Below are 25,232 nucleotides of genomic sequence, written 5' to 3' on the forward strand. Positions count from 1 at the left end.
CTTTTATTCCATCACTAAGGAGGCAGAGGCAGGTGGGTCTCTGTATGTTCCAGGCCAGTCTGATCCAGATAGTGAGTTCCATGTTAGGTAGAACTACTTAGTGAGATCCTGTCTCAAAAAAGTAAGACAAATCAAAACTGAGATGACCCGTGGACAATGATTGTCAGGCAAGACACATGGGGTTGTTGGCTTGAATGAGCCATCTCTTCAGGACAGTGGCCTCCCAAGTTCAACATAAAGGTGTGGGGAGTTGATTTCTTGTTTGGTGGGGTGAGTTCTAAAGGTATTTTCACCTCCCAATCTCCCCAACTCCCCAGTTCCATAGTCTATGAAATAACTATTCAACATTAGCAAAAGAAATCTTAAAATTATTGTGTTAGAATATTTTACCTCTATTAAATAACATTAATTTTATTAAATTTGTTTTGGCTCCCCCAGACCACATTATTGGTGAAATTATTAAGGCTACTCCACATAGTTAAAAGGGAGGTTTATTTTGTGGGGTAGCTTACAAATGAAGGGATAAGTTGCAGGGTCTGGGAAAGGGATGGCGCAGTCAGGCGGTGTTCTCTGGAGAACTCTGCTCCATCTAACTCCAGCGTCCAGGGTCCTGGAACCAAGAGAAGCCTCTCCTCTTGATCCTGGATCTTCAGTGTCCTCTCTCAGCCCTGCCTTGTAGGCATGACCATTACTGAAGCCTCAATGGGTATTGGAACTTCCAGGGCAAGGCTGGAATGGCTACATCATCCCCTTTTGTCTAAATAAGAAGGTTCTAACCTAATACAAGACTATATACAAAGAAATGGTTATCAAATATTTTCCAGGAGTAATGAGAGATAATGACCAAGATAAGTTGGAATTACAATCAATGCAAACAATATCAAGCAAAAAGCACATACTAAAATCCAGGGAAGTCTAGAGTGTGGGTAGGTGGCATGTTACAAAGATCATTCCAAAAGGTGTCCTATCCTAAAGAACCTGAGTCTAATATTTAATATAGTCTATCTAAGATATTATATGTATATACTAAGTTGTAACTATAACTGCTAGTCTTCAACCTCATTAAAGACCTGAGAAGGAATATAATAATATCTGAGAAATGGGAGAAGGACACAAGCAACTTTTGGGAGTCTTGCAAGAGTAGACAGAGACAGCTGGCAGCCTGGACAGTCACCTAATGTTTCTCAGCATCATTGGTGCATTCAAATTGGCTTCAGGCCTAGAGTATCTGACAGACCATTTTCAGAAGCAGGAATTCTGAAAGACCATCTTACCCTGTCTTGGCAAAGTACAGTGGTCACTTTCCTTGTATCTTGCTTGTCCAGAAAGGACAGCATTCATACTGTCAGCAGTTGAGGCAAGGGCAGTTTTTTGCCCAGTAGGCCATTTTGTGCCAAGAAGACAAACTTTCAAATGGAAATGTCTTAGAAGCCCAACATTCTCTCGGGATCAAATTATTGCTGCCAGGATGGGGGTTAGAACTTCCAGGCCAAGGCTGCAATGGCTACCCACTATACCACATTATAATAATTTGCTGGTGAGAGAAGTATATTCCATTCACAATTTGTGGGCTACAAAACAAACAAAACAAGGACACTGGCCTAAAACATTTGGAAAAAAATGTCTGCCCAATTATAGTCTTACAAGAAAAATAGGGACCCTGTGTAACACCCTAACTTTATGAATCAGATTAGAAGTAAGATTTTTGTCAGTCTTTTCTAAAAAGTTTTTGTTTGGTTGGTTTTTGTTGTTGTTTTTATCCTGGAACCCACTATGTAGACCAGGTTGGATTTACCTGCCATAGAGATCTACCTGCCTTTGCTTCCACAATGCTGGGATTAAAGGTATGCACCACCAGGCCATTAATGTAGTCATCTGAGGATGCTATTACAGGGATCCCTAGGTGCAAAGGTACCATCTAGATAGAATTTCTACTTCCTGACTTATGTCTGGAGACACTTGGCTCCCAGGTTTAAAGGAAGATTCATGTGCAGCTGAAAGGAAATAACTAACCCAGCAGACATCGTCAAGAGCTGGGCATCAGGTACACACCTTTAATCCTGGCACTTGGGTGTTACATGCAGGTAGACCTCGGGGAGTTTAAAATCAGCCTGGTCTACATAGAGAGTTCTAAACCAACCAGGACTGCATAATAATCTCTCTCTCTCTCTCTCTCTCTCTCCACACACACACACACACACACACACACACACACACACACACACACACACAATGTTGGCAGGATCTAGCATCTAGAATCTCTTTGGAGACAAATCTCTGAGCATGTCTGTGAGGGGATAGCTTGATTGGGTCAATTGAGGTAGGTGGTACCATTCCACAGGCTGGGGTCCTGAACTAAATAAAAAGGAGAACTTGAGCAGAGTACCAGTGTTCACCACCCTCTCTCCACTCACTGACTGTGGTTGCTTCAAGATCCTGCTGTTGTGATTGCCTTCCAGTGAGGGACTATACACACAAACTCTGAGCCAATGCTACCCACACCTTCCTTACATTGCTTTTGTCAATTCATCATAAGAGCAAGAAAGGTCACTAATACAGGATGGGTTGAATTGTGTGCCTTCTAAATTCATAACTTGAATTCTTGATGCCTAATAATTCAGAACACAACTGTAGTTGGGGCCATAGACATTCTTGACTTACAGAGAGTTAGACATGTAAGCATGTTGCAAGTTGAGATATTATCAGTCAAAACTATCTTTAGTACACTGAACCTCCTGAATACTTCCACTTTCTTTATGAGTTCCCAGCCATAGGCATTTCATTATAGTAACAGCAAACAGACTAGTAGAGTGCCCATCAATAGAAACAGCCATAAAGTTCTTCCCAAGTGGAAGGAACTGGTTAGAATGAATTGGAAGTTTAACGTGTTAAGGTTAAGAAGCTGGCAAAAGAAATCTACTCACTAAGAGAGTGGGGCAGAAAGGCCTCTAGCCTCTCTCTTTCATGGTGCTCATGAAGCAAGTCTTCCTGCAGTTTTTAGGACAAATGGACCGAAACATAGGATTCCATTTCCCCAGAAACTCAGGTGTCTTTCACAACAAAATGGAAAAATACTCTCTGAAAATGCACCCCAGAGGTTCCCCCAGGTCTCCAAAACTTCTAAATATATTTTAAGCTGTTTTGCTGATTTCAAAAACAAAATCAATTTATAGTCAAGAATGTTCTCAGCTTGAATAATCAATAGTAAGTTTTCCACTTTCCTAAGCAAATTTCCCTCAAGGTAGCAGCCTGGCTGAGACCCTAACATCTGCAGCCAGGGGAGAGTTTCTGGGAAATGCAGCTGCTGGCGGCTGCTTCTCCGTGTCTTCGTGATTCTCCTGCCTTCTTCTCTGGCTAGGTTGGCGCCATGCACAGCTCCGAACAGTGGAAAAATGCCCAAGGGAGGGGAAGTGAGAGATGACTCGTATGTTCAAAAATCACTTATTCATACATTCAGTTATTCATCCCCAGAGTTTTCATCAAATACTGGATATGCGTCAGGTACTTCTGTGTGACAGAGGCTGCATGAGTGTGTCAGGGCAGCCCTAACAAAGCCTCCCAGGGTGCTTTAGACAACAGCAATGAAGAGCAATGGAGAGGGGTTGGTAAGGCTGTCTCCTGCTCAGGGGTGAGAGGGCGTGTCTTCCAGGCCTCTCCCCAGCTTCTGGTGCTTTGCAGGCTGATGTCGGCATTCCTTGATTTATAGAAATATCACTCTGGGGCTGGAGAGATGGCTCAGAGGTTAAGAGCACTGACTGCTCTTCCAGAGGTCCTGAGTTCAATTCCCAGCATCCACATGGTGGCTCACAACCATCTGTAATGAGATCTGGTGCCCTCTTCTGTATAAATAATAAATAAATAAATCTTTTTAAAAAAGAAAAAGAAATATCACTCTGGGGTCTGCCTTCATCTTCTCGTGATGTGTATTGTCTCCAAAACTTCTCAGTAAAGGCACTAGACACAGCAGAACTAAGATCCGTCTTAATGGCTCCATCTGAACATTAAAACCCTGCAGAGGACCCTTAAGTTAGGACCGTTCCTTTAAGATTTTCCACCTTATGACAATGCAAAAGTAAAGTACATTTAGTAGCAACGGAGACCTGCACAGCACAGGTTTGCTTCCTCTCTCCATCCTGCCCCAAAGCATCTTTTTGAGAAAGGTACTAAATCCTGTCTCTAACACAAAAGCACAGATTACCCACTGAGCTGGATGAGCGAAGGCTCTATTCGGTGCCGTTAGGAACAAAATGTTTGTCCCCTGCAATTCAGAGAGTTTCACAATAAATACTCATGTGTCTCCTGTTCAGAGAAATGTGAGGCTCGGTTCCAGGAAAACAGCAGAATATATGAACCACATGGGACAGAGCCCCTCCCGTTCAGTGCCTGGTGACTCTGAGATTTATTGCATTCATTCATAGCTTTCTATAGGTCAGAGACGTCAGAAGCCACCCAAAAGCCCACAACCGATCCTGAGCAGCAGACAGAAAGTACAAGCTTGTCCTTGGACTGAAAACAGTTTACTGGTGGAGATGTCAGAAGGAGGGAAACTGGACAGAAACTGGAGGCTTTCTGGGAGTACAACCCAACCACTGCAGACTCAGCTGCCTGGGCTGCACTATAAATCACTCCTGGCCCAAGGCATCATGGGGCCCCTCCCTCAGGCACAGAGGGGATGGCTTCTCAGTCTTGGCCTCTGCATAATTTATCCCACCTGAACCAGCTCCCCCACCACACACACACACACACACACACACACACACACACACACACACACACACACAGGAGGGCAGTCATAGTAAACTCTGTTCCGAGCCACTGAGGGGGGAACAGTTAGTGGAAGTTCTAGAAGGGGCGTTTTCAAATGTCTCGCCACCACTAGGGTTGAATTAACTTAGTTCCATGTTTTATTTCCTATTTGAGTTTGTCTTTGGGAGCCCCAGACTTTCTTCTCCTCTCATTTTCTTCTTTTCCCTTCCTCTTACCTGCCCCTAACACACTCCTGCCCTTGCCTCCCACCACCAGTTCTAAAGTGTGCAGCACACACTGCTGTTGCTATCCCTGTTTGCAAACATGCACAAGTGTCCCCTGGGCATTTTAATTTCTGCATGTTATAAGGTAGGCCGCACGAAACAGTTTCAACGTTTAGCTCCCGCTGCCCCAAGGATGGGAATGCCGACTGCTTTCAACAGTTGTTACCTACAAAACCCACCAAGGTCAGTGTGGATTCATTATCTTCGAAGTGTTGGTGGGTGCACTCCTATGTTCCAGATGTGTGGCTCTGTCGCTTCAGATAAATCATGAAGCAAAACAAACAAGATTTCAGCTGACAGGACCCATCTGTGATTGCAGCATTTGTGAGGCAGAGACAGGATTGGAAGTTCAAGGCTAGCCTGGGCCACATAGAAAGAGTCTGTCCCTAAAAGCCATGGGCTGAAGGTGGAGCTCAGTGGTAGGTACAATTGTTGTATAGTATGTATGAAGCCCTGACTTCCGTCCCTAGCACCACAGGGCAGGGTCGGGGAGCAGGAGGAGGTTACTATATTTTTTCTTTTTCTTTTTTGGAGCTGAGGATCGAACCCAGGGCCTTGCGCTTGCTAGACAAGCATTCTACTACTGAGCTAAATCCCCAACCCCTGGTTATTATATTTTTTTTGCTGGTCACAATCTGTATCTGGCAGAGAGGAAGGTAGAATATAACCAAAAGTATTTATTGAAATCAGTATATTTTGTGACATTTTAGAAGGTGGTAGGTATGATATGGAAAAATCAAGCAGGGCAGGCATTGTTGGGGGGGGGGTGACAACTGCAGTGGATTGACAAGAGTGTCATTCAGACACTGAAGGGTCAAGAAGAAGACAGTCCTGTAGATGACCCAGGGAAGAGAGTTCAGGAACAGCCATGGCAAAGCTCTAAGATCAGAATGCCCCTGATGTGGGATGGGTATAGAGGGGTTCAGGGCTGGGCTATAGCAAGCAGGCAGTTGAGCTGAGGGAACTGAGGACATGGCAGATAATGGATGGCCACAAAGGGCATTTGAAGGATTTGGGTTTTCCTATCTGGTGAGGAATGATTGGAAAGCGAGCCAAGCAATGTTCCAAACTGATTGATGTTTTTCAAAGATCACTCTGGCTGAATGCTTAGAAGAGACCGTGTTAAAGAGGAGAAGCCAGGGCTCTGTCCAGAATGCTTTGTGACAAACTGAGTGGGATGTGGTGATCCATGCAACCAGGACTGGAGGTGTCTTAGTAACTTTTCTGTTGTTGTGACAAAACAAACAAACAAACAAACAAAAACAAAACAAAAAAACATGACCCAAGTAAGGTATAAAAGAAAGACGTTGAATTGCTCTTATGGTTTCAGCAGGTTAGAGTTCATGATAGATGAGCAAAGCCATAGTGGAAGGAGGAGCTTAGAGCTCACATCTTGACCCACAAGTAGAGGGCAGGGGCACACTAGGAACAGTGTGACTCTTCTGAAACCTTAAAGGCCTTCCTGCAGCAACACACCTCTTCCAACAAGGCCACACCTCCTAATCCTTCCCAAACAGTTCCACCAACTGGGAACCAAGTGTTCAAACATATGAGTCTGTGGGGGCCGTTCTCATTCCAACCACTGTAGGAGGCATCAAGATGATGAGGGCTGGGGATTTAGCTCAGTGGTAGAGCGCTTGCCTAGCAAGCACAAGGCCCTGGGTTTGATCCTCAGCTAAAAAAAAAAAGATAATGGTAAGTGGTCAGATGCCAGACAAATTTTGTTTTTAAATTTATAGAATAGCACTAATTTCAAAAACTATCACTATTTTTGCTTAGAAAACAATTGTTTTCCCTGTAACATTTTCGCACATGTACTACTGTACTTTGTTTGTCTTCGCCCTATTAGTCTCCTTTGGCTTCTTTCTCACAGACAGTGCTCCTTCTGCTTTTGTGGTGTGTGTGTGTGTGTGTGTGTGTGTGTGTGTGTGTGTGAGAGAGAGAGAGAGAGAGAGAGAGAGAGAGAGAGAGAGAGAGATCTAGTATGAGAAAGTTGGATATTCCCTTTCTTTGCCCCTACCCCATGGCTTTCCCTTTTTCCCCTCCTCTTTCCTGTAGAGCATTTCTGGCCCATCAGCACAGTCCCACTTCTACTTACACACTGGACAAATTTTAGATGCAAAGCTGGTAAGATTTCTGCAAGTTCTGCTTCTACTTAGGATGTAAAAACCGCAAAAGTACATTGTTCTCATGCTAACAATGAGAGCAAACTGGATAATCTACAGAATCATTTCTGTTCTTGAGCCCATCAGAGAGCTGAGGCTTCAAGGCAACCAAAGAAATTGAATTCCAAGAAGAGTCAGGACTCTCCCAAGAGAAATGAGACACGCTGGCTGTTTGGGCTTTGGCAATGCAGAGAAAGAAAAGATGGCTGCCAAAGAGTGAGCAAGAAGAAAGGAGCTGAAAGGGTCAGACATTCCTAAAGACTTAGCGTGGGCTAGTATACCAGGAACTAGACACAGGGGAATCCTCACTCCCTAGCCCCTCCCCACAGGTGTTCCTAAAGGCAGGGCAGGGGACCAGATCACCCCTCAGTGGCCTCAGTTGAAAGAAGGGGCCAGATACTGCTGGGAAACCTGGAAAATGTTCCCTACTCACCCAGCTGAAGCCTCACGTTGCTGGAAGAGTGCAGCTTTGGAAAGGTTTATGCAAAGAAGGCCCAAGTGCCTCTGAGTACACAGTAAATAAGTATAGACAAAGACCTACCACTTCCAGGGAATGGGTTGAAACAAAAAACAACTCTCCCTAGAAAAGGAATGAGGGGCCCTGTGAGCCTCAAGATTCTACACACCCAAAACCTTACTCTACTGCCACTGAGAAAGCATAGAGAAATCTTTACCATCCAAGAATGCACACCATCTGAGAAAGAGTTTGGGGCTATGGGTAGTAAGGGGGGGAGTAGGCATTCTGAGAGGCCAAGGTATCTACTGTAGGAAGGAAACTCTCTAGGGTACAAGCATGGAGGGAAAGCTGGGATCTGAGAGAACAGCAGGAAGAGGAAGGCCTCCCACTGAGTGAAGGCTCTCAGTAGCAAAACCCAAACCTACCTTAATCCTTCCACACTAAGGGCCTGCCAGAAACCCAGACAGGCTCATTTCTGTGTATAAATACCAGTTGTCTCAGCTACCACTGTTCTTCAAACACAACGCTTGACATTCAGTTAGAAATTGAGGCACAAAGGAAGCAAGGAGAGAGGAAATCTACTGTCAAGGGATAATGCAGTCAACAGAACTAGCCCAGAGATGCTGAAAGGATCACAGAGTCATCAAAATACGATTTAGGTATGTTAAAAAGAAAAGGTGGGCCACATGCACAAACAGACACGGAGTTTGACCTTTTCAGACAAGGGCAAAGAAATTAGTGTCATCTTTTGAACAGTTAAAAATCTTCATTACATCAGCATCAACAGTTTTACCTATATGGAAAGATAGATGGATTCTACTACCAAGGATGATGAGTGAAGGCTTGTTGTGTAGACACTCACCAGGAACACTGAGAGGAAAGGTGCACGCCCGGGGGTGGGTGGGTGGGGATTGGTGGTAAGTGAGAGCCAGAAAGACAGAGATGGGGGACAGTGACACCAAAGCATCACCCCCGGGACTGAGTTAGATATCATCATTACAATGATAGACGGGACCCAATAGACTCCGGGAAGAAAGCAAACCAGAAGAAAGCCTCAAACAGAAAATTAGAGGAAGCAGATAAATGATGTAAGAAGGGAAGCAGAGAGAAACAAATGGGGTTAGTGTAAAGGTGGGAAAAGAATGGCAGGCACAAACTATTGCAAGATGGTTTCCACAGCTCCGGTCACCACATCAGGATGTCAGGTACAACAAAAGAGAGGGAAGATGAGGTGATGCCTCGTGCCTCTGTCTCCTGTATCAGAAAAACGAAAGCAGTTCCCAAACCTCCCTCAGGGTCAGCATCGTCCTATCAGGTGGCCATCTGATCACACACACTGTCACATCAAGGTCAGGTGAGGAAAGCAGGCTCTTCTCCGAGTCCGCTTCCTCTTCAAGTGGCATCTAGGTTCTGTTCCTATGGAATAATGGTGTGAGTGACCCTGGCTTGATGACACCAAGAGAAGAGACAGATACCACAGCTGGCACATCAAAGATGCTCAGTAACTATAGCCTAGAGTTCCACAGCTGAAGAAAAGGGGCTTCTCTGAAATGGAGGAGGAAAGACAACCCATAGATCCAAGGTCAGGTTCCCACACTCTGGGACTGACAAATGGAACGTTTATATTTGATGTTGCAAATCCTCAAAATACTTAGCAAAGACACTGCCATCCATTTTCAGAGCACTCTCAGCAGCCAGGGGTAGGTCTCCCTGGATCTCTAACAGGCAGACTGGTTAATATAAACTGGAAGGGAAGGGGCTGTGCCAGATGCAGAGAAATGGCGAGTGTCACGGGAAATAAACAAATGCAGAGGTAACCCCAGGCCTGAAGAGGGCTTTGGAGAGGTGGAAGACAGATAGCACACAGAGTGTATGAGTGCACTGTGCACACACACACGTGCACTGTATAAATAGCTCACAGGCTGCCAAAGCCTTCTTTAGCAAGGAAAAGGGGAAAGGTTTCCATCCACCCAAACGTAACCGATTTCAGCATATCCCTTCTATCAACTTCAAAAAGTTATTTCAATGGGAAGAGCTTTGTTGCTTTTAGGAAACTTTAAGGACAGATTTTAACATCTGTTTCCACAGTCTACGTGAAGAGAGGAAGACACTCAAACATGAGTTCTTGATCAAAGATACCACCAAGCGTCATGAATTTAAGCACCATACAGATGCCTTTCAGGCTCCCTTTCCCCCCTTTCTGGGGCTTTCTGGTAGCAGCTGTCATCACCATTTCGCTCCTCAGCTTCATTCTGTAAGGGTGTGTGAGGCACCAAGCTGAAACACAGAGATGTGGCCGAGATGCCCGTGCTAGCTTTTCCAACAGTGATAAACTACCCGAGGTTGTTTATACTATAAATCACCCTGAAGCTGCGGAGGTTATCTTTGCTCACGGCTTCTGGACTTTGATTCTGAGGTCACTTAGGTAAAGGTAACCTGTTGCAAAGCTTACTGTCATGGCAAAGAGAATGTGGAAGACAGGTCCTTGCCTCATGTGTCCAAGAAGCAGTGAGAGAGAGACAGAGAGGGAGAGGGAGAGGGAGAGGGAGAGGGAGAGAGAGAGAGAGAGAGAGAGAGAGAGAGAGAGAGAGAGAGAGAGAGATCGATTTGGGCTCAAATATCCCTATCAAAGGCACACCCCCAGTGACCTAACTTCCTTCTGATAGGTCAAAACTATTGAAGGTTCTACTGCCTCCCAAAAGAGCCACTGACTGACTACCAGATCTCCAGCACATGGGTCTTAGCTCCAGAGAGACGTTCTGAATCCACAGTACAACCTTCCTTTCTATCCAGTGGCTGATGATGGAATAGGTAACTTCAGCAGAAGTACCAAAGCATCCTTGGTGGTGCTCCAGTTCGGACAGTGTGGATTTACTAGGGCAAATCTTGGTACAGATCCGTGTTTATGCAACCAATACCCAGTTGGGGATTTAGTTAGGCGACATGCATGAAAACGGTAGATTTAACAATAGCTCACTTGATGATGGTTGAATTAGAAACTAACAAAATACAGTTAAGTTAAACAGTGTAGTTATATTAGCTACTTTTCTCATTGCTGGGCCAAAATACCTGGCAATGGCAACCTGAGAAAGAGGGGTTTGCTCTGGCTCATGGCTTAAGGACAATACAGTCCATCGTGGCAGAAAGGCCTGGGAACAGATACATGAGGCAGCCGGCCACACTGTGGCCATGATCAGGAAGCAAAGAGAGAGGTGTACGCTGGTGCTCAGCTTACTTTCTCTGTTTTTCCTTGTAAGTCAGTGAAGGACACCAGCCCCTGCAGGGTGGGCTTTCTCTCCTTAGTTAAACTTCTATAAGAACCATTATAGATAAACCCCATGTGCACCTCATTAACGCACTGGTCTTTCTTAATCCATCAAGTAGACAAACATGTATATACTGGCATGAAAACAGCCTTGTGTACCCGAATCTAATATATTAAAAATCAATAAAAACTCTATAGAAGGAAAGAAAAATTACCCAGCTTCAGTAAGGACTCCAAAATATTACAAAGACTATTAGAAGTTTGTATGCTCTCACATGGATATCCAGGGTGGGCAATTTTCAATCCACCATGACCCCAGACTCTGGTTTATAAACCTGTCACCCTGATGTCTATCTATCTCAGGCTGCTACGCTGACTTGGCTTAAACAGCTCATGGTTAGTCTTTTGTGGTTCTGGTTGGGACCAGGTGCCAGGACTCAGTTTCTGGTGAGGTCTCTTTTCTTGCCTTGCAGAAGGCCATCATCTTACCATGTCCCAACATGGGGTCTGCTCTGTACACATTACTGGTACCTGCTTCTCTCCTCCAAAAGGTCACTGGGAAATGATCATGGTGGCACACAGCTTTAAACCTAGCACTCTCTCAGGAAGCAGAGGCAAGTGGAACTCTGGGAGTTTGAGGACAGCCTCATTTACATAGTGAATTCTCAGCCAATGAGGGCTACATAGTGAAATCCTCCCTTTAAAAATAAAGTCACTGACCCACTGGGTTAGACTCCTACCCTCACAAGCTCATTTAACTGTAAACATCTTCTCGTTGGCACCATCTCTAAATCCTGTCACAGTGGGAGTTAGGACTTCCCTGTATTTATTTGGGGACACAATTCAGTATATAATATGTCCCAGAGCTACTCTGCTTGCCACCTAACAATCACACTTCCAGCCAAAAAATAAGAAGGAAGTCAGCTGAAGGCAAATCCTTTCCCCTCGGAGTCAACAAGCACTTCAACCAGCATTCAGTTTCCACCGGCCATATCCTTAGCTTGTGGTCACACCTAGTGGCCAAGTAGGCTGGGAGACAGGCTCTGTGGCTAAGCTTCCATGAACCTGGCTCAGGTTCCTACTGGGGGAGCAGAGTTAGGACCTCAGTAGCAACATCCCATTTTCTGGTGAGCTCATGTCCACATCTCGATGGTGGCCATTCTTTCCCTTGTTCACTTCCTTTGTTCCTTTACACTCCTTATGCAGTGTGGGCTCCACTCTGCATCCAGGGAAGAACATGGTTCATGCTCACACTTGGAAGTTATTTTATGGCATCAGTAGGAGACTTGGGTGTGTTATCTTACACAGAGACCCCTTCCATTTCTCTTCAAGAATGAAGAAAGAGTTTGGGAGTCAGTAATGCAAGCCCTCTGAAGATAATTAGAGGACAAAGCAAGGTCAAAACAGAGAACTCAGAGATGGAGACACAGCACATTCTGTCTGTGCTGGGAGTGATAACCTTCCACCCTTGTTTAAAATCTCCCAGCAAGGCAGACCTTTTGTGGAGAGAGGATGTTTAGAGCTGTCCACTTCCGATGCAATTTCTTGCTGAGCCACAACTAGGTCTGGCTTCCGGCTTTGTCTCTTGAAAGTGGAATGTCTCATTCCATTAGTGTTTTAAATCTCATTCCTATAAATTGTGCAATTTCCTGATAGTCCTTCTATGATAATCTGGCCAGTTTATGTTTGGGGAAAGAGGAGGGGGTGCGGGGAATTTCCCTGTTGCTTAGGTTTCCTGAAAGGGTTTTTATTCATCTCTTTCTCCACTCTTTTGTGGGAAACGCTGTGTTCTGGTGCTCACCAAACAGCTATTTAAAAATGCATCTTGTCACCTTGGCCCCAATTCAATCAACAAGGATTCATGGGATGCTTTCTCTGCTCTGATGCCATTCTGAGTCTGGAAGAGTGTAGACACTCAAGACTCTGGGTCTAAAAGAGCACAGAGTGATAACCACTATTTTCTAAATGAACAAATGGAGGTTCAAAGAGCCCACAACTTGCCTCAAGGTCATGAGGTTGTTCAGAAGAGCCTATTGATTGACTTTCCTGCTTCCCATCCTCATTAGGGCTTATGCTTATGAGAGAGATGAAAACGGTTTATGGAACCACGGGGTGGGAGTGTCTCTGAGCCATGCATTGTATTTTCAGTATGTTTTGTAATCTCTCATATCCCCCTAAGAACTTAATAACAGGATCCCACAGTCAAGATTTGCCTGAAAGAAAACCACAAAATGTATCTAGACAATGTCTATAAGGAGACATGCACAATCATATTATATAAAAATTATTTATAATACCAAAGACTAACAAGAGATGCCCAAGCAAAGGAGACTAGTTAACCATATTGTGTTCTTCCTACAATAGGAAGAAAATCTGACACAGTGGACTGAACAAATGAACAAGACTAGAAAAACACGGGTGGATGGGTTTCACAAGTGAACTGGGGATTTCCATTTATTCCGTGTTCTAAAACACCCCAAATAATAGCCCCTGTGTATCTGGATGCACATATCATATGTAACGACAGTATAAACAGGTATGGAAGTTAAAAATACCAAGCCCAGCTTAATAGTGATAAGAGCAAGCACAACACAAAACATGTGCCAGGCACTGTTCTAAGACGTCACATGCATCAACTCACCGGTTCCCTCGAACAGCCCCGTGAGGCAGAAGCTGCTATGAGAACATCAACAGAGGGAGGGCAGAGGCTTGCTCAAGGTTGTCCCTATGCTCTAAGCAAGTTCTCTGATTTAGCCAGACGAACTGGCCTGCAAGATCTAGGGACTCTCCTGGTGCTGAGAATAAAGGCATGCTCGGCCTGCCTTATAATGGGCACTGGAGAGGCCAGCTCGAGTCCTTGTGCCTGTATGATAAGTCCTTTACCAGTTAAGCCATCTCCTCAGCCCCAGCTTGTTTAAAAAACAAAAACAAACAAACAAAAAACAACTGTTTAACTTAGTCTTTTCTTGACTCTGGTTTTTCTACACGACAACATGCTGCCTTGTATCAACACCTATTGACTTTCAATGGCACCAATTTCTATCTGAGATGGTGTAAATCAATTTCTGCCGCTTAAGGAGAATTGTTCAAACAGTTGCGGCTGAGTCACTGTGGCAGCCAGAGGAGAAAAATCAGAGAGCTAAGAGCTGCAGTGACCACATGCTTCCAGCCTGCTCTCCAGACAGCAGCACTGGCCCTTCAGCTGTGGTAGCTGTGATAATGTCAGTCAAGATCCTAGCAAATTCCTGCCCTGGAAGTTCACCCAGGAACCAACTCCCTATAACTTATCTTCCCTGCAGACTTGGAGACCAGCCGGACATGTCACATGTAATGTTCATAGACTACATTTTTTTGGCTTGTACTTTAGTCTCTAATGAGTTTTGACAATGAGCTAAATGAACTATCTAAGTCTAGACTTTGAAAGCTAAGGACCAGATCCAGGAACATCACAAGGCTGATACCCTTCGAGTCCTCTTGGGGAGTGTCAGACAGCAGCCAAGGCATCTAACGTTTGGTCTTTTTCATACTGCAATACGTATTTCTCTTTCCTATCCCAACAGCCTTGTGAAGAAGATAGCATTATTCCTGGTTTAAAGATGAAACCATCAATGCTTAAAGGAAATACCTCAGGAATGATTCTGGCCTAATGGGGAAAAAGTGATGAAAATCAGTTTTATTGATGTCTTCCCTTATCCTCAAAATACTAAATTGAGTCACTCCCCCTCATTGTACAGCTTCCCAGTGTAGAATGGTAGAAAGATGTCATATAGACCCTAAATGATGTCATAAAGACCCTAAATGATGTCATATAGACCCTAAATGATGTCATATAGACCCTAAATGTCTCTCAAAGGCTCTTACACAAGTTGGTCCTCAGCCTATAACACTATCAGGAGGTGGTAAAACTTATAAGAACTAGGGTCTAGAGACTGGAGAGATGGCTCAGTGGTTAAGAGCACTGGTTATTCTGCCAGAGGACCCAGGTTCAATTCCTAGTACCCACAAGGTGGCCAATAACCATCTGTGGTACCAGTTCCATGGGATTCAAAACCCTTTTCTGGCCTCTTTGGGCATCAGGCATGCACATGGTACATAGAGATACTTGTAAGCAAAATACCCATACACATACAATAACTTTTCTTAAAGTGGGGCCTACTGGGAAGAAGTTAGCCATTGCACTAGGCGCTGCTGGAACTCCAGACTCTTCCTCTCTATTCTTCCCAGCCACCAGGACCTTTGCTCTACTATGTACTCCTCCCATGATGCTCTGCCTCAACATAGACTCAAAGCACTAGGACCAACCTCTGAAACCACAAGTTCCAATAAACCCTCCCTTCCTTTAAAGTTGTCTGCCTCTGGCATCTTGTCACAGTGATGGAAGGCTAACCAACGCAGGCATTTGAGCAGACAGGGTGCGGCTTTCAGGACAAATATGATTGTGGGTGCTTTCCCTCATAGCTAGCATCTGTGAGATTCCAGATGTACTTCTTCTACTTCTCTACTCTGTGAGGGGGAAAGACTTCTTGGAAGAGCTGAGAGAAATTCCCATCTTCTGGAATGGTTCTACATCCCTGGGACTAGGAAGAGGTTAAAAAAAAAATGAGTGTGGGGACTATGGTGGGGGATGGTGAAGAGAAAGTGAGAAAACAGAACATGCCTAGGACCAGAAGCCCACAGGGAATGGGATACACAAGGAAGGTTATGCTCTGTAGCACTTTCCAGACCCACACATACATTAGTGATCCTCCATCTCTTCTTCCTAGAATCTGGACTTGCCTTCATACCTTTCCAGATGTTGCAATCCTAAAGACAAAATTATATATTTGTATATGTAGATGTTAGTTTCTGTCCCACCAGGAACTCCCAAGTACCTGGCAGCTGCTTCCCAAATTACTACACAGAGGCTTATATTAATTATAAATTCTCAGGCAGTAGCTCAGGCTTATTACTAACTAGCTCTTATACTTAAGTTAACTCATAATTCTTATCTATGTTTAGCCATATGGCTTGGTACCTTTTCTCAGTACAACATTCTCATCTTGCTTCTTCTGCATCTGGCTGGCTGGCAACTCCTAACTCTGCCCTTCTTCCTCCCAGAACTCTCTCTGTGTCAGGCTGTCTCACCTAATCTCTTCTTGCCCAGCTATTGGACAATCAGCTTTTTATTAACAATGATAGCAATGCACATTTACAGTATACAAAGATTTTTCTACAGCATGTATATCCATACAGTGAAAAGTATATGAAATGATAGTCACACAAATACCAATAGTTATGATCACTGATTGAAGGTTTTAGTTATTTTTTTTAATTTCTTCCTCCAGATTTTCTATTTTATTTATAAATAATGAACTGAAATTCCTTTTTAATTAAAACTGGGATTTTTTCATTTAGTAAATTATAAAAGGCCACCATGCACATCTACTACATTCAAATATGATTGCTTGGAGGTCTTGACATGACTCTGGTCAACACTGCATCCTTGACTCCACAGGCAATTTGAGAAGAAATGGAAGAAACCAAGATACATATCTAGTTTGGGGTATGGAGGGCTGGCTACTAATCAAATTCTTTCTGGAAAGTTCCAACAACAGGCTCACATTCCTCTTGTCTCTGTAGGGTTCAAGGAACGCTGAAGGAAGACCCCAGACTCAAATAGTATATAAGAGCATAGAGCAATTATCAGCATTCCAGCATGCACGCAGGGTTGCTCACCTGTACAAAATGACTATAACCCTGAGAGGAACGTGCAGGCACCTTTTAAGGGGAATTTCAGGAACCGTTAGATCGTCTCAAATATGATTGGTTAACAAGCAGCACTTACATTAGTACATTTTTAGTTGGCTGAGGTTTTATCTTTGGACATCCTTGGGTAAGTTTCAAGGGGGTTGCAGGAACTGTCCTTGAGACATTGGGGGGCTGACTCAGGCCTTGTTCCTGCTCCCTCCCTATCCCTGATGTAATTTGTTGATAAATGGCCTTTTGTTGGGAGAGACATCTCTTCGCCCCTCTCAGAGACCTGCAACCTAAATTCAGTTGTAAAAGGGGGGAAATTTAAACCCTTCATCTCCATGCAGTATCATCTTGAACTTTTCTCAGCATTGGATTGCAGCCACTTTGGGCAAAGGAAGCTATTTACAGGTGATTATATTACCTGCAAACCTGGTTTGAGAAGCTCATGAAGCAAATATGGAGATTTAGTGACTCTGTTTTTGTTTTTAAGTGTGGCTCAGTGATACCTCAGAACATGCTTAACATTCACAAAGACTAGGTTTAATTCCCAGCACTATAATAAAAAAAAAAAAAAAAAAAACCACCACCAAAATCTCCACAAATGGACAACAAAAATGCAGGTGGGGGGCAGGTCAAGGGAAAACAGTGAAATGAAGGCCATTTGGCTTTGTGAGGTGCCAGGAAGAGGACAGAATCAAAATGTTTCTAAATGATTTAGAGGGATACAATTTAATATTTGCCTGGGAGAGATGAGGTGGCCTTGGTTTCTGTCTTAGTGTTTTTCTCATTGCTGTGGCCAGGTAACTAAGAAGAAACAAATTAAGGGAAGAGGGGTTTATTCTGGCTTACAGTTCAAGGAGACCATTCCACAACGACAGGGCAGGCACGACAGAAGGCACAGAAGACTGGCTGGTCAAGATACATCCATAGTCAGGAAACTGGATGCTGAATGGAAGCCTTCTGGCCCCGCATTGACCCACTTCCTCCAGTTCCACCTCCTCTGAATTCAACAACCTCACCAAACAAGGAACAAGTGTCCAAACACACGAGATTGTGGGAGACCCTTCACATTCAAACCACAACAGCTTCTTCCTTCTGTGGCCTTTTTGCTATGGACACATGATCATCCGATAGGCTTGAGTTGTGTGATTAATCATTCACATTGATGCAAAGAAGTAGACTTTTCCCATGAATTTTCCCAGCCTAGGATTACACAGACTTTATATTTTCTTTAATTCCCAGAATAAAATGGCAACTGATGATCAATGTAATTCTCCACCTTGACATCCCATGACTGTGGACATTTTTAATAATTTCCACATAGTATTTTTCATCCTCAGGGTCCCATGTTCTTCCATGGGTCAAGGTTGGATCACAGAAAGAGGCACCCACCAGGGGAAATGTGGGGACAGAACTCTTCTACCAGGTACTGTGCAGAGAAATACTTCCTTCCCTGAGCCACATTATCCAACAAAGTAGCCACTGCTCATGAGTGGTTCATAAATTTTAATTAATTCAAATTAGTTATGGAGGTCTCTGGAGAACTCAGGAATGCAGGCCCAAGTAGACACTCCTAGCTTGCTTCTTTCTAGAGTGTTCTAGAACAGTAACAAACAGTATCAGCCAGGGCCATTGAAATGGCTCAGTGGTGAAAGTGACATGAGACTAAGCATGATAAGACCAAGCTGGATCCCAGAATCCACATGATGGAAGGAGAGAAGCGGCTCTCACAAGTTGTCCTCTGACCCCCACATGTGCCTGCATATATAAAGTGAGTAAAGGAGTAAATAAATATATATCAGTGCAATCAAAGTTGCTTAAGTACCAATCTCTAGAACATGGGAATGGTTTCCTGTCTTTAAAATAGCCTGGTGTATGTGTGTCTTCTGTGTGTCTGTGTGTCTGTGTGTGCAGAAAGATGTTTAGAAGGTTCCACACCCAGAGAATCACAGTGGTTATTTTTGCATGTAGGATAACACAGGCATGGAGCCTCAGAGTAATGAAGGGCAGATAACCAGGGACTTTCACCTTTCCTATATTCGCTTCTGGATGGTTAAACATTTTCTTCTGGATTCATTCTCTCTCTCTCTCTCTCTCTTTCTCTCTCTCTCTCTCCCTCCCTCTCTCTCGTTTTAACCATGTTTAATCTTGTTTTAGTTTTGGAGGCCAAAAATGTCAGATCTCCATTGGGCTGGAGTTTTAAGAAATTGTGAGCTGACTCATGTGGGTGCTGGGAACTGAACTTGAATTGTCTGAAAGAGCAATACATATTAACGGCTGGGTCATTTCTCCAGCCCAAATGTTTTCATTTTTAAAGTGAGAAAACTAATACAAAGAAATTTTAAACCAGCAAGCACACAACCACACTGCTCTAAAATCCTGGCCAATCTCATTCTTTTCCTCTAAGACCCCAGACTGGGGAATAAGAAACACATGTTTGGGGAGAAGTCTAGCCTGCCTCACCTGCCCTGTCTGTGCTGAGCCCCACCGCAAGAGCTGGCATGGCATCCACTGCCCACAGGGCTTGCCTCACACTGTTGGCAGCTGCCTTGCCAAACTAAAATTGCCACATGGCTGGCCTTGAACTTGCCCCACCCTTACTCTCAAAGCTGCAGGGTAGAGATCTGAGTCCTGTGCTTAGTGTGGCAACCTTTCCTGCATTCCAGGACCAACTCTGACTTCCTTAAGAGTCAGAATCACAGAGATGCTTAGATGCTTTGTATAACTGTGAGCAAGTACACACTGAAACGGTCCAGACTGGGATCCAGGTGGGAGGACTCTGGCTTTTCTACGTACTGTCACTTAATCTCAACTGAGTGACTTGGCCACTTGTGTTCTTCATCTGCTGTAGGACTTAAATGTAACCGGATGTAACATCATTTTAATAACATCTGTCACATGGTGAGAGTTAGGCATTTCTCTCTCCACATATTTAAAGTCACAAGGCCTTCCTGGGACCAGAGGATCAGCCAGATGAGGGAGTTAAAATAACTGACTGGCAAATTGGATCTGATGCCTCTACGTGGCACCAGTTAACCAGGACACTAGTTAAGACTTGGTGGTGGTCATTCTCTCCTGTTTCTTAAGTGAATAGTTACTTTATTTTGCTTGCTTAGCAAATCTGGATATGTCAATATGTCACCCTTGCACAAAGTAGCTTCAGCTCCACTTCAGTGCCCCCAAAACAATGCATTATAACCAGCATGCAATTTCTAAGCTAATTTTCAGTTAGCCTTCAAAGTAAGGCTGTGTTGTCGATTTCATTTTTGTATATATCTAATTATATTTGCCTCCTCCCCCTTTCTCTTCTTGCTGGCTCCCCAAACAGTCCTTCCTTCTGCTTTCATGTCACAGGTGTCCCATTGTCCTTGTCTTAGGGTTTCTGTTGCTTCAATGAAACACCGTGACCAAAGAGCAAGTTAGGGAAGAAAGCGTTTATTCAGCTTACCCTTCCACATGGATGTTCATCATCAAAGGAAGTCAGGACAGGAACTCAAGCAGGGCAGGAACCTGGAGGCAGGAGCTGATGCAGAGACCATGGAAGGTGCTGCTTCCTGACTTGCTTCCCATAGCTTGCTCAGCCTGCTTTCTTTTGTGGTTTTTTTTAATGTATTTATTTATTAAAATTTTTTTCATTTTACATATCAACCCCAGTTCCCCCTCCCTCCCTTTCTCCCACCTCCTCACCTCCCTCCCACTCTACCCCCATCCACTCCTCAGAGTGGGTAAAGCCTCCCATGGTAGTCAACAAAGTCTGGCATACCAAGTTGAAGGAGAGCCTAGCCCCTCCCCATTGTATCAAGGCTGAGCAAGGTATCCCACCATAGGGAATGGGCTCCAAAAAGTCCGTTCATGCACCTGGGATAAGTCCTGGCCCTGCTGCCAGGGATCCCACAGACAGAAAAAGCCACACAACTGTCACCCACATTCAGCAGGCCTAGTTCAGTCCTATGCAGGTTCCCGAGCTGTCAGTCCAGAGTCAGTGAGCTCCAACTAGCACCGGTCAGCTGTCTCTGTGGGTTTCCCCATCATGATCTTGATCCCCTCTTCTTCTTCTTCTTCTTCTTCTTCTTCTTCTTCTTCTTCTTCTTCTTTTTAAATTTTTTTGAATGCCAAATGACATTTATTGAAGGAGGGAGAAGGTATTAAATACAGCACAATGGGAGAACCTTGGAGGGCAGAAGTTCGCTTCTGATTTTTTTTTTTTTTTTTTTTTTAGCTGAGGATCGAACCCTGGGCCTTGTGCTTGCTAGGCATGTGCTCTACCATTGAGCTAAATCCCCACCCCTGCTCCTGATGTTTCACAATCTTGCATCTAAGCTGTTAATGCCCAATATGCTGGATACACAGTCAAGGAGCTTCCCTTAAGCATTCAGGAGGGTGGAATCTCACAGGGAATTAGCATAGGGAGGATATCAAGGTCAAGGTCAGCAAGAAAGGCAACAGTTACCCAAAACGGGGGCCAGGGACCTATAGGTTCCCCCCCTCCTTTTACTGAAAAAAATGAGCTTCTGACTTAGGTTGCGTGGGACATCAGCAGGTCACCTTACCTGTCATGGAGACACCTGTCCAGGCGACACAGGCATTCTGTCTTAGGTTGGTGAGCACCCCCAGGAATTACCCATCTCTGAATACTCATTATCATACATATCATCTCAATCGTGTGAGAGCTACAGAGTTAACTGTTGCCAAAGATCTCTAAGTGGCACTGGGCTTGCAATCTGTGTGTTTGACACAGAAAAGACCAACAGAAGTCTTAACCCACCCATAGCCGGTAGGCTAAAGGCAGCTGAGTGATCCCTTCCTTAACGACCCTTACTGTAAATTGGAGTCCTTGTAAGATAGTATCCCGAGAGCAAATGGAACTTGAGTTTGTAAATTTATAACTTTCAAAGCCAATCAAAATGTATATAACTATTGATTTAAATTTGTCATGCCCAATAGAATGAAAGATTAATTAACTGTGGTAGCTACTTTTGCTGCCAGGGTCTCCACTATGCTAGCTGTAGTAACCAATTATGAAATGGCAACCCCAGAAACAGTAGTAGCAGTGATCGTCACTGTGATAACAGCAACAATGGCAGCAGCGATGTCAAATTCTCTTCTGGAGTGTGTGGGTATCCATTGGCATGGACACAACTCCAGGAACACGAACCACCAAGGCCCATTATTCTTGATCCCAGCATGACCCAAGCTGGCAGCTCTGCAAAAGAACAACTAAGAACCATAAAGAAAAAACAGGCAGCTCACAAGTAGCAGAACTAATGGTCTCATAATAGCTACATTCAGACTCACAAATTTTAAGGTATCTTCAAAGGAGGCTAAATGAATTTCAGAAAGCCAAAAAATGTTGCACATAGCCACTCCTGAGATGTAGGTACTGCTCCAGCATGAATAGGATTGTGAGAATGAAAATCAGCCTGCTTTCTTATAGAACCCAGGACCATCAGTCCAGGGGTGGCACCACCCATCAATCACTAATTGAGAAAATGCCTTCCAGCTGCATCTCATAGAAGCATTTCCTCAACTGAGGCTCCTTCCTCTCTGATGACTCTAGCTTGTGTCAAGTTGACACACAAGACCAGCCAGTGCAGTCCCTCTAGTTGGTCCCTCCTTTTCTCTTCCTCCTCTCCCACAGTTGCCTTTGTACATATTCATGTCATAGATCTCTCATATCACATGTTATAGACATATACTATATGAACATAGATCACTTACAAGAGGAAACATTTGTCAAGTTGAGTCTGGCTTATTTCATTTAACATGGTCTTCTCCAATTCCATACATTTCCTGTAAATATCATATTGTCATTCTTTACACTTGAATACAGTTCCATTGTGCATATGTACCATACTTTCTCTAGCTTTTTGCCTCGTGGTGGACCTCTAAGCTATCTTGGCTACTATGAATAGTGCAGAATGAACAAAGATGTGTAAGCATTTCGTGTAAGCATCTCAGTGGCATGTTGACTTAGGGTGCTTTGGGCATATATCTAAGACCATATAGCTGGACCATGTGGTAGTTTATGTTTTTTTTTTGAGGAATCATCATTTTTTGATTTCCCCCATTGGAAGCATCAATTTAAATCCTCATCAGCAATGAATAAGTGTTCTTCTTTGCCCACATCTTCACTGGCAGTGGTTGCCATTTGTTTTCTTGATGATAGCCGTTCTGACTGGGATGAGCTGCAATCTCCAAGCAGTTTGGTTTACATTTCCTGATGGCTAAGGATGTTGAACACCTTCTCAAACATCTACAGGCCATTTGCATTTCTCCCTTTGAGAGCTGTCTCTTCAGGTCATTCACCCACTTATTCATTGGATGATGGTTTGGGTATTTAATTTTTGGAGTTCTTTGCTGATTGTAGTTTAACCCTGTTGGCTGTATAACTGGCAAATATTTTTCTGCCATTCTGCAAGCTGTCCATTTACTCTGTTAACTGTGTTCTTTGCAGTACAGTGGCATTTTAGTGTCATGCATTCCCATGCAGTCAGTTCCGTTCACTTGGGGTCTACTTCAGACCGTCCCTGCCCAGCCTGTAACCTGAGGTGTTTGACCTATGTTTTCCTCTAGCACTTCCAGAGTTTTGGGTTTTACATTAGGATCTCTGATGTATTTTGAATTGATTTCGTAGAGAGTGAGAGATACAGATCTAGCTTCCTTCTTGGGCATTTGATCCCTGTAGGAACGATGTTGCCTTTGTCATTTTCATGTTTCTCCTGTTTCCGTGTGGTGACTTAAGCACCCGCTGGTGTGTGTACCTCTTCTGCTTTCACTTGGGGATCCTTTTCTTGAGAATGGCTCCACTCCCAATATCATTCAGGGAGGAGAAGACATTACTGAAACAGCAGTGGCATCTAATCATGCAAGAAACAGCTACTCATTGAAAATCAATTACATCCTACATCACCAGTGACCACAAAACATACATATTTGATACTTTTTGTTGCTGTGATAAAAAAAAAAAACAAGAACAAACAAACAAAAAACCACAAAGACCACTCTGACTAAAAGAAACTTAAATAAGTTAGCAGTTTATTATTTTGGCTTGCTGTTCCAGAGAGTTAGCATCTATATAATAAAGGGTGGGTATGGTAGCATGTGGCTAGAGCAAGAAGCTGGCTGATCACATCTCAACTGCATACAGGAAGCAGATGTGGTGATATTTTATTTGTACTCTAATAAATAAAGCTTACTTGGAGATCAGAAGAAAAAGCCAGGCACTATATTAAGCATAGAGGTCAGGCTGTGGTAGCACATGCCTTTAATGCTAGCATTCGGGAGGCAGAGATCCATCTGTATCTTTGTGAGTTCAAGGCCACACTGGGAACAGAGCCAGATGTGGTGGTACATACCTGTAATCCCAGCACTAGTTAACCATAGAGGTCTGGAGGTCTGTACAGACAGACAGGAAGTGATAGAGCTGGGCAGAAAGAGGAAGTGATGTAGCTGGGTGGAGAGAGGAAGTAAGAGTGTAGCACACAGAAAGTATATAGGTATGGGTATGTAGGAAGTAGTTCTCTCTTAGACTGAGGATTTCTAGTGGTAAGAACATGGCTGGCTTCTTTCTGCTTCTCTGATCTCTCAGTTTTTACCCCAATATTTGGCTCTGGTTTTTTTTTTTAATTTTAATTTTTATTTTTATTAATAAGACCATTTAGCAATTCATCTTACAAGCAGATAATAAGCAGGATGTAGTGCCAGGCTGTAACTCCTCAAAGCCCATTCATTCTTCCAGTAAGTCTCCATATCCTAAAGGTCCCATAACCTCCCCAAACAACACCATCAACTGAGGACCAAGGGTTCAAATACATGAGTCTATTGAGGGTATTTCTCATCCAAACCACAACATATAAAATGAGAAAGCCAACATTGGACACACTGAAATTATTAGGGTATCCTTAAAAATCATTTAAGGTACATGTGTAAATAGCAGATGAGTAAAGTAAAGGAAGGAGTCAGGGGAAGGGAAAATCAAGGAGAAACAAATCCTAATGAGAGAAAAAGGAAGGAGTGGAGAAGACTGTTATAGAGGAAGAGACCAGAGCAAGAGATTAGAAAAAAGAAAAAAAAAACTAAAATATTTAATGATGAGATAGTTTGAGAAATGAGATAAATGTAAGTAGGAAAATAAAAGTTTTAATGTGATTTTCTTTTTTCTTTTCCTTTTGGCTTTCAGCTTAGAAGACACCACAGTGCAATTTCCTTGAAAGTACTGAACCAAGATTGATCTGACACCAGCCACTTCCATCGGGCCTCTCAAATTCGATCCCAAAAAGATCAAAGTCATGTGCCTGGGGTGAACTGGAGGCATGATGCTGGCACCACATCTGCCTTGGCCCCCCAATCAGTCCCCTGGGTCTGTTTCCAAGAAAAGTTGGTGACATCATCAAGGCAACAGAGATTAGAAAGGTCTGAGGATAGTGAAACTGACCACTCAAGACAGGAGCCCCTCTGCCTCTGCCCTGATCATCAAAGCTATCAAGGAGCCACCAAGAGACAAAAAGAAACAGAAAAACATTAAACATAATGAAAATATTCCTTCTTGTGGCATTGTCTAAGTGAGTGTTACCGCTCTCCTG

This window comes from Onychomys torridus, chromosome 10 (assembly GCF_903995425.1).
Source record: "Onychomys torridus chromosome 10, mOncTor1.1, whole genome shotgun sequence".
Taxonomy (NCBI): Eukaryota; Metazoa; Chordata; class Mammalia; order Rodentia; family Cricetidae; genus Onychomys; species Onychomys torridus.